Consider the following 10,917-nt stretch of genomic DNA (forward strand, 5'->3'; position numbering starts at 1 on the left):
ATTAACACAACTACATTATCCAACATTTCAGATTATCAAATTTTCCCAACTATCATAAGAGTATCTTCAAGTTCTACACAATGCAAATGGCTATCTTGTCTCTTTAGAATCCCCAGCCTGGAACATTCTACTTCCCTCCTGCCGGGAATGGCCAGCAATCCCTGTACCGACAGATGAAAAGATGACTCCGAAGTTTGCTGTGAGAGAGAGAAGAAGGCAAGAGGGTCGTCGCTCAGAGGGGAAGACCCTTTGCTCTTCTTTGCTCCTTTTATTGGTCCTTCAGGGTGATCACAAATCCTCATCACTGTTTCTCAAGCACAGGATGTGTGACAAGAGGTCTTTCTGAAACTGGGAGGATCCGTTTATGGGAAAGATACGATATGCTAATTCGCCTGTTCTACGGGTTCTGCTAAACATAGCCTAAGGGACAATGCCTACATCTCTTAGGTCACAGGGCGACTGTTTGGGCTAGGAAAGCTTCGGGAAGGCAACTCCCTGCGGCATCCCAGCAGCAGAGTGGTCACGCAGGCCCTCGGCANTCCTAAGGCCTACACCCTTCTCCGAAACCTTATGGCTGATTTCATGCTCTACGTTAACCCCAACATCTCCCCCTTTGTTTCTTTAAAGCGGTAGCAAGTAGTTCTTGGGACAGTTTCACCGTGTAGATACACTTTGCATCTATGGCAGTGGATAGGGCATTTATTCCAATTTTGCAGACTATGATGAGAAGAAAAACAATTATTATTACAATAGGACCTCCTAAGAATTCCCATTTTGTGGAAGAAAACCATGTGGCCAGGTTAAGCCACCCCAGTTGTTTAAAGAGATTGCCATGCTTCTGTATGAAGCGCTGTGAGGCGAGATCTGATCCTTTAAGCTGCTGAACGTCGAAAGTTAAATTATCATGAAATGATCCATGCATTGGTTTATCTTCTCCCTATCATGTATGGTCTGGTTCCAGGGCATGGGGGTAACACAGATGGATCTGTGAGCCCAGTCACATAAGAGGCCTTGCCAATAGGCTAAAAGGCTTCTTGTTCTTCCCCCAAGATATTCAATAGTAGCTTCCATTCGTTGAAGGTGGAATTCCTTTGTGGTATAACGTGGTATAACAGCAGCTGATCCCCAAAGGCAGCAGTCTGAACCAAGTGAGATAGAGGGGCACCTGCCACACTAGGGACGGTAATTCCCTGAGACATCCACGGTCATACCGGGAAGCGCTTGGGTCGTCTGATGTCAGATAACGCCTGATTCAAACGGATTTGGATTCTTCCCAACCTCTGGTAAGATTAACAGGGATAGTGGCATTGTTGAAAATAGGAAAAGGGGCATCAGCCCAAGTAACAGGTTTCCAGAGGGGGGGGGTTATAACATAGGCCCCATAAAAGAATGCGATGCACTCAGGCCGCACGAGAAAAGAAACAGGAATACAAACCATGGTAGAGCTAGTGTTACGCCCAGATCCCATAGCCAGGGACATGTTCTCAGGAGTACAATCTCCTCAGCTTTCTGCATCGTCGTCTTGAGGTCTCCCCAGGTCATGAATTTGGCCTTGTGGGTATTGGGGAGGCGCACATAGGGCGGCTGTTTTTCTCCTAGATCCAGGTGACTCGTCTGAGGGACGGGATTCTGACCGTGTCAGGCCATGGTGCTGTTTAATGTTTCTAGTGGGGATCCTCACTGGTCAGTCCTTAGTGGAAACACTAGCTTAGCCTTGCTGCCATGTTATGAGTTCTACTGGCCCCTGCCAGATGCCCATGTTTGGGTCCTTCCAGAGTACTTGGGCTTCTGTTTTTGGTGAGGAGTGTAGTTTAAACTGTTTTTCTTTGGCGGCAGGAGTTTCAAAATCAGAATTTAGAAAGACTTAGAGTAAGCAATGCTCTCTGTAATTGTGCTATAGGACCCCTATCTCCCTTTTTGTTTTTGCATCGTGTGTTTAAGGGTAGAATGTGCTCTCAATGATAGTCTGATTATGACTGATTGGTCTCTGAATAGCTTGCTGTAATTTATTGACAATTCGCTAAAGGGTTCTTGGGGCCCTGCTTAATAGAGGCAAAGAGCCCTGAGGAGTGCCCTGACCAGGGATCCGTTCCCAAGCTCATTTTGCACAAAGAGCATTGTTCAAAGACTCGAGGGTCCATCCAAGTTTTTGTCCCACCATCTACGTATGGACCTTTCCCCTGAAGCATATTACCCACTATCGGAACTCCAGCTAAGTGATTTTGAGCAGATATTGTTCACATAATTCGTCATATTCAGTACGCCAGACCAAATACTGAGGGACCCCAAGTACTGATTTACACAAATGCTTTGTTTACAAAGGAATATTTTATCACATTTCTGTAAGTCACTGGTATCTTAAAAGTTTCCTTAATCCGGAAGAGCAAACATTAGAGAATCAGCAGTGTTTTAAATAAAAGTCACAAAACTGTAATTATCTTTTAGTTCATTTAGTCCCATGTTACCAATTGTTTAATTTGAATGCAGCTTTAGTTCTAGAAGTTTTTACCCATTTCAGTTTTTTAGGTTTTTAAGGATATAAAAAACCTGTATTTGTCCTAAGTCATACCTCATTTTATAAGAGAATAAGAATAATTATAAACTCAGAAATGGACATTGTTAATGATCTGGTAATTCTTTATGATGCAATTGACAAGGAAACACTCAGTTATTTCTGTGACACATGAAACACGTCGATAGCCAGAATATCTAGTGTTGTTGACCTTGTATCAAAAGGTAACAAACCCCACAAGCCTAATTAGTCAATGAGACTTTACTCATGATTTAAATCTAGTTTGTTAAAACCTTAGAAATGTTTAAAGCACATGCCTAAATAGGATTAGGGATCGTCAAAGACTTGATAAAGGCAAAACATAGAAACTTTCCGGACAGACTAAAGAGAAAAAAAACCTTTGTTTACATTTTCTTATCAAGAGCATACCAAGGATTCGAGAAAACAAATTTTGTCTTTTCAACAGAGAGAATTTCAATCCTACCACTGTACCTTTAAAATCCTTTTGATCTTAGTCTGTCCTGACCACACCTAATATTTGTTCCAAAGATTTCCCTTCACAAACCTGTAACTTCTTTTGCATTCAGATTTTGTCCCAAGCCATTTCTCTCTCAATAACCATTCTGATTTAGGGCAAAATTACCTTCTTTAACCTTTAACAAGAATGAAATTCCAATTCCTTGTATCTTTCTTATGTATCTACTTTTCTACATACAGAGTTACTGAATTTTGCACTCTTAAAAATCTTAGTCTCCAGTGAAGACTAGGTAGTAAGTAACCAATTGTGAACTGTTACACAGGAATCCTTTAGATGGCAAATTTATGAATCATCCTTTTGCTAACAAATTGCAACAGAGCTAACAGCTTATTTGACCTTCAGTAAATCTCGATAAAGTTTTAGATTTAATGCTGATTACCTTAAAGACAAGTCTATCTTAATTAAATTGATAGACTTAACTTAGTTAAAATACCAAACTATGTCCCACCTGGATCCTCTTTTAAAAAAGTCCGTTAGCTACCCATTGTCAATTTTTACCCGAGTTCTTTCCAGTTCTCTCCCGTACTTCTAAATCTAAGTTCCTCAGGGAGGGAACCACGGCTTCTCTTCAATAACAACCTCTAATACACTGTGAAGTCGGTCCTCCGTTACAGAAGCCCCACTCACCTTTAGGAGCCGTTTCTCAAATATAGTAGCAATGGTAAGCCTTTACGAGTTGCTTTGAAACCTTAACATATGTCTCTGTTCGAGAGAGAGGCTTTGCCCCATCTCTGGAGTTCTTAGAGAATTTTTAATTCCGTAAAAAAACCCAAACCTGAAACTTCTCCGAACTCAGCCATGAGCTGATGCCAACTTACTGCTCACAGGCTTCTCGTTTTCGGGGGGTCCATACAGTGTCCGTGCAAGATGGTCCGTCGGGATCACCACTTGCCAAAAATGGCCAGCAATCCCTGTACCAACAGATGAAAGATTACTCCAAACTTTGCCGGGAAAGCAGAGAAGCCAAAGGGGCCAAAGGTCAGAAGGGAAGCCCCCTTTGCCCTTCTTTGTTCCCACTTTCATTGGTCCTTCAGGATAATCAAAAATCCTCATCACTGTTTCTCAAGCACGCCATGTATGACAAGGGGTCTTACTGAAACTGGGGGGATCTGTTTACGGGAAAGATACAATATGCTAATCTGCGTGTTCTATGAGTCCCGCTAAACATAGCCTAGGGGACAATGCCTACATCTCTTAGTTCACAGGGCGACTGTTTGGGCTAGGGGAAGTTTCGGGAAGGCAACTCCCCATGGCATTCCAACGGCAGAGTGGTCGCACAGGCCTCAGCATTCCAAAGGCCTACGCCCTTCTCCAAAACCTTCCCTGCCCTCAGCAGCCTCCGTGTTACATTTTAGCAAGCCAGGTATTATGGTTGATTTCAGGCTCTACATTAACCCCAACACCCTCCCTTCTTTATGAAAGTTAATTCCTTGAGGAGTCTACTCTTTAATACAGGCATACCACAGAGATACTATGGGTTCAGTACCAGACCACTGCAACAAAGTGAATATTGCAATAAATCAACTCAAATGAATTTTCTGATTTTGTACTGCGTACTTATGTTTACACTATACCGTAGTCGTGAGTGTGCACTAACATCACGTCTAAAAGAAACAATGTACATACCTTAAGTGAGCAATACTTTATTGCTAAAAAATGCTAACCATCATCTGAGCTTTCACCAAATCAACAACCTTTTTGCTGGTGGAGGGTCTTGACTGGATGTTGATGGCTGCTGACTGATCAGGGTGTCGTAGCCAAAGGATGGGGTGGCTGTGGCAATTTCTTAAAATAAGACAGCAGTGAAGTTTGCCACATCCGTGGACTCTTCCTTTCACAAACGATTTCTCTGTAGCATGTGATGCTGTTTGATAACATTTTACCTAGAGTAGAACTTTCTTCAAAATTAGAGTCAATTCTCTCAAATCCTGCTGCTTCTTTATCATATGAGTTCGTATAATATTCTCAATACTTTGTTGTCGCTTCAACAGTTTTCACAGCATCTTCACCAGGTCTAGAGTCCATCTTAAGAAACCACTTTCTTTGCTCCGTGATTAAGAAGTAACTCATCCTCCCTTCAAGTTTTATCCTGAGATGGCCACAATCCAGTCCCATCTTCAGGCTCCACTTCTAATTCTAGTTCTCTTGCTGTTTCTACTATATCTGCAGTTACTTCCTCCACTGAAGTCCTGAAATTTCAGTTTGTAAAAAAATGCAGTATCTGTGAAGCACAACAAAGAGGAGCATAATGAAATGAGATGTGTCTGTAATGTCCTCCTGGATGGGAAGAGACTTATTCCAGGAACAAGAACTAGTGGCAATTTATTATTTTTCCATCCTGAAACCTCTACCTGCCTTTTTTTCTTTTCTTTCTTTTGCTTTTCTTTAAAAGTAAATTCCTCCAAATTCCCCCAAGTACTTTCCTCCTAGAGGCTTACAGTAGCTCTTTGACCTATTAAATCACACGTTTTCAGGACCCTCGTTTTCTCTACGCCATTGTTTTAAACACACCAAGCCAATTTTCACACTACATTAACTACAAATATCCTGAAGCAAAGTCTTATTATCATTGCTCCTCCGATATCAAGACCACCCATGTACATTCCCACGTAAAGTGTTTTCTTCCTATTGAAAAATTAGAGGTCTGCTTCGAGTTCATATACACACAAGCAAATGTACACATGCTTACACTCTAAACTATCTATGGGTAACAGTCATTTGCTGCATTATGCTTTAGAGAAAAGTTTCCTTTCACTAACTAATGTCTATTTGATTCTTATATTTCAAGCTAATATTTCCGAAAATTTTGATGATCTAATAATTTCAGTGAAACCCAGTGTAATTTTTTGCTCAGGATCTTCAATTCAAAGGCAGATTAAAAACAACAACAACACAGAAACAAATTGTGTCCAGCATTGGCAAACTGAAACCATTTAGGAAATATAGCATGATAACACGAAATAATAGTATTTCAGCTTTAGGCATAGGGAAATGAAATTCCATATCCTGCACATAAAAGACACCGTATATGAGATCATAATAAATTAACTAGATGCTTAACTGTTTAAATAAAATTCATGATAAAACATGTTGTTTTCCTCCTTTCCTTCACCCATTAAAAATAAGAGTCAGTGTTAACATGACAGTCAGTGGATTTTTAGAGATTTAATCTAATAGGACAGGAAAAGAATTTTGTCAAGGTATAAAAACAGTTGTGCTGGATACAGTCTCTTAGACAGAGACTGGTGGCCCAACACACTTATAAACCATGATAGTCTTTGGTTCATACATGCATTTTTTTAATTAGGCAAATGAAATAATTCGGGGCCTAACAGGAATGATTTTATGACTATTAAGCCAGTTCTTTCAGGAAATTTCCAGTGGGATGATTAGAGAATTTGGTATCCTGCTCCCATGAACCATTATAAGGCTTTTGCCTTATATCCTAATAAAGCTTATCTTTTCACCTTTACTTTGAAACTCAAATATTCAGTGATTATAAGGATTTGGTGGGGGAAATAGTTGATTAGTATCTGTAAAATTCATTTGTAGTATTTGCTCTCTTTCCTTTAAAACAAAGTTGATAGTCACACAATATAGAGCGTGATGGCAGCCTGAGGATTCACTGGCATTTGGATTCATCATTTGTCCTCTTGATTTAAAATTATTCTCTTAAGTTATAAAAAAGTGTCCAGGATACCCAAATATGTATTTTTTGTCTATTCACCACAAGTAATCAGTAAACCAAGGTGTCAAACAAGCAAAATAAAATATAATTAAGGCAATACGAAAATCACAGCTCTTCACAAATAAGTGTGACCTAGAGTAAATATCTGATCACCAACAGACTGCAATTTAAGGCGTTGTGCTACAGAACCCGACCTTAACCAGATCATGCCTTTCTCCAGCCTTGTTTAGCCACAGGCTCTGACTCACCTAACTTCTGGGCTCATTATTACTGAGATAAGCAGGATATGCCAACCTGAGTCTGGAAAGTGTCCATGGCATCAACTTCCACAGTTTACCCAGTCTCCTTGACTAGCTGACAGCAAGGCCCTCCCCGGCACTGGAGCCCTGGTGAACCACTACTCTACCTATTTGATACCCTGATACAAGGTCTAGAAAAGCCTACTGGTTCCTGCCTCGAGGGCTTTACGTGGTTCCTACCGGAAGCTCCTGCTCCGAACAAAACACCGGGGATGTTCACCTCCCTGTAACAGTCACCATTTCCTAGAAAATTCTGTTGCTACCTCTCAGTGCTTCCCTACAATGTGGATTTTAAGATCTACCTGGATCAAGCTCTTTGCATATTTATTTGGACCTGTCACCTCTGATGGAGGTACCGTCTTTGGCCACGTTGGATTCCAGAGACCAAGTACATTTTCTCCTCACTTTTTTTCCTTCCTCACTTTAGGAGAAACCAGGATGTCTGCTAGCCACACTTTTTCACTTACGGTGCTTCGGAGCACAGGTTCTTAACCATGTTGAGATACTTCTGAAAAAGAGCCATGTTGTGTCCTCACCCCAAAGAAATGCACATATGCACAGACACTCAAAATTTGTTTCACATATTAAAGGGAACTAACAAACTCTCTAATATCTTCCCAGGCTTAAGACCTCCTTAGGTCTTTAGATTGAATCCTCTAAGGTTGAACTGCATTTATATTTTCAGGTACATATGAACCCCAATTCCAATTACCTTACACACTTGAATGCAGGAAGCCCCACCCCCTAAAAAATCTTATCTAATTTTTCTCAGGGTTAAGTGTAAAGATTAAATATATAAACTTTTAGAAAAGAAGTCAGAAGCCTACTCTCTAATATTTAATACCTTAACCTAATAACAGATCTCTGTTTAAAATTACATTTCTAAAAGAATAGATTTCTTTTAGAATATTGCTCTTTTCCACTCTTAGATCTCATGCAGCAATTTGCTCACTTCCACATATTTCCCTTCCATGCCATTTACATGCATCTTCTATCATCACTTAGCTTCTTGTTGTCATCCACCCATTTTAACATCCATCTGTTTTTCACTTCTGTTCAAATTTTCAAAGTACAGTACTTTTAATCCATCTATGATGGAAACTATAACCCAAACTACAAACCAAAACACTAAACCTTGTAATCACTCCATAAATATGTACATGTGGCCTCCATGAGTGACTCACTTGCTTTTTTAAGTGATCTTAATGTTTGTCTACAGACATCAACACCTGCAAAATGAGGCAATACCCCTACTAATAAAAAGCATACAGATGCATCAGATTCTTGAGTGGAGAAATGAATTGTTTTCTGGCAAATACGCCTACTCTAGGCTGTATTTGGTTGTGCAAATTAATTTTTAAAAAGCTCTATAGGATGAGAGAATTTGTCATTAATTAAACCGTAGGCAATTTTCCTTTTTCTAAGGTATAATTTGGGAGAAGAAAAACATTGTATTCAGACAGATAAGAATAAAACATGTTGCTTCGGGGGCGCCTGGGTGGCGCAGTCCTTAAGCATCTGCCTTCGGCTCAGGGCGTGATCCCAGTGTTCTGGGATCGAGCCCCACATCAGGCTCCTCTGCTAGGAGCCTGCTTCTTCCTCTCCCACTCCCCCTGCTTGTGTTCCCTCTCTCGCTGGCTGTGTTCCCTCTCTTGCTGGCTGTCTCTGTCAAAGAAATAAATAAATAAATCTTAAAAAAAAAAAATGTTGCTTCGTAAAATTCAGCTAAAACTTCCCCACTTCAAGCACGTCGACATACCTGCCCAGCAAAAGAAACTAACGCCTTCTTAGGTATGCTTTGTGTAAAGTCAATTTCAGGAACTACTTCTCCAAATCTCCACCTTTTATAACTTTATTGGGAAAACAGCATAAATATCAGCTATAAGAAGACAGATAGATGAGAGATAGATGATACATAGATGGTAGACAGATACAAATGTTTTCTCCCCATTATTTCCCATAGTGACATATACCTTCCCCTTTACTGCATCCTGCTTGCCTCCACTGTTACTTCTTTTCTGTATGATCTTAGATACTTCTGGGGCTTTCTTAGTGAGATACTTCAAAATGTTTTATGAGCCAATATACTATGTTAAGATATTAATTTTTGCTTTACTTGTATTGTTGTAAAAGAATAAGGACAACAATAGAATTGTGTTTTGTTTTAGATAGTTCTTTTCTCTACCTGCTTCAAGAAGCTAACCAGGCAAGCAGATAACCCCAGTGGATGAAGATAACCTTTCTTTGTTTACCTAAGCTTAAGTTCGCTGACTGTTCCATGTTAGGAGAGAAGAACTTCAGGGCTGCAGGGTAACGGGGGAAAGCTTGCCCTCAGCCCCGGGCCTCCCAGCCCTGGAGCAACAGGGCCCAAAAAGGGCCCATGAGCCATGGACATGGCTGATTTCGAGGGCTCGTGAGAGGCTGGAATCAAAATATCTCAGAGGAACTTGGGGCGCCTGGGTGGCTCAGTCAGTTAAAGTGTCTCCCTTCAGCTCGTGTCATGATCTCTGGGTCCTGGGTTGGAGTCCCAAATCTAGCTCCCTGCTCAGCAGGGAGCCTCCTTCTCCCTGCTCAGCAGGGAGCCTCCTTCTCCCTCTGCCTCTGCCCCTCCCCCAGCTCATGTTCTCTTTCTCTCTCTCAAATAAATAAAATAAAATCTTAGAATATCAAATCCTAAACTCACATCTTTATTTACTACACCCCTTTAAAAAAAAATGAGGCACCTGGATGGCTCAGTGGGTTAAGCATCAGCCTTTGACTCAAGTCGCAATCCTGGGGTCCTTGATGGAGTCCTGCATCAGGCTCCCTGCTCCGTTGGGAGTCTGCTTCTCCCTCTGCCTCTCTCTCTCTCTCTGTCTCTCATGCATAAATAAATAAAATCTTTAAAAATAAAAGGAACTAAAGGTTTATAGTCTTACATTCCTTGATTTTCCATGTACCACGTTCTACATTATCCCTCCCCCAAAATTTGCTTAGAACTACTCTTTCATCTTAGAACCTACCTTACAATCATGAACAAAGCACTATGTTTGTTGAATTCCAAATCTAGGTTTCATTGTGATTGCACTACACAATACATTGTTGAATTAATAGCATCATATTTTCCGCTAATCTTTAAATTTTTTAACACTGTGAAATGCAAGGAAAATTACATAGAGGCATAAACTTATAAACAATATAAAAAGAAAAATTTGCTTTTGATCAATCATTTCATGACATACGGCAGTGGCCCCAAATTGGATGGGGGGGAGGAGCATGTAAGAAAACAATACAACCCATGAAACAATACAATTAAGGAAGGATAGTCAGAAGAAAGGCAGGCAGGGACAAGGGGTGCCATCCTAAGAGGAAAACTACCCTTAAAAGGAAAAAGACCTCATCCTGTTATTTTAGGCTTTACTCAGCGCTCCAGCTTTAAGTCTTCCTACTGGGAGGAGTTAAGTAACTTGTGGGTGACAGAAAGGAAAGGAATGGCCTTGGACATCCTAACCTAGGCCCCGGGGGACCAGCTCAACAGCCAGTGGGATATTTAAACAAAGAGCTTGATCCGGTGGGGTGGCCTGCTGCTGACTGGCATGCCTTAGGGTAGCACTAGAGCTGCCTTCTTGGTCCCCAAGGCTACAAAACACCATCCTGGAAGGAGCCCGCCACCCTTTCCCACATGAACAGCTACCTGACAGGTAGATGAGCACATGGATAAAAACCTCATTGGGTGACCAGCACACTGAAGGTTAATCAGATTAAAACATCCCTCCAACGATGTCATAAAACCCCCTAGACTTAGAAACTCCAATGGCAACCCTTTCAGGTCCCCTCCCTCTTTGGGGGCTTTGTACCATCACTTTGCTATCTATCACTCAATAAACTTTGCTTTGCTGCC

The 10,917-nt window shown here is 41.0% G+C and overlaps 1 long non-coding RNA gene across 1 annotated transcript in view; it reads right to left on the minus strand.

Annotated features, from left to right (window-relative positions):
• LOC103658827 overlaps positions 1–4,726 on the minus strand; it is a 41,206-nt gene extending 36,480 nt beyond the window's left edge. Inside the window, exons 1-2 of the long non-coding RNA XR_567285.2 lie at positions 4,677–4,726; positions 3,869–3,961 (exon numbers count right to left, since the gene is read on the minus strand). This is a non-coding gene — a long non-coding RNA (uncharacterized LOC103658827). The remainder of the gene's footprint in view (positions 1–3,868; positions 3,962–4,676) is intronic.
• Between the last annotated feature and the right edge of the window lie 6,191 nt (positions 4,727–10,917).

The sequence above is a fragment of the Ursus maritimus genome, unplaced genomic scaffold (genome assembly GCF_017311325.1).
Source record: "Ursus maritimus isolate PB19 unplaced genomic scaffold, ASM1731132v1 scaffold_3, whole genome shotgun sequence".
Lineage (NCBI taxonomy): Eukaryota > Metazoa > Chordata > Mammalia > Carnivora > Ursidae > Ursus > Ursus maritimus.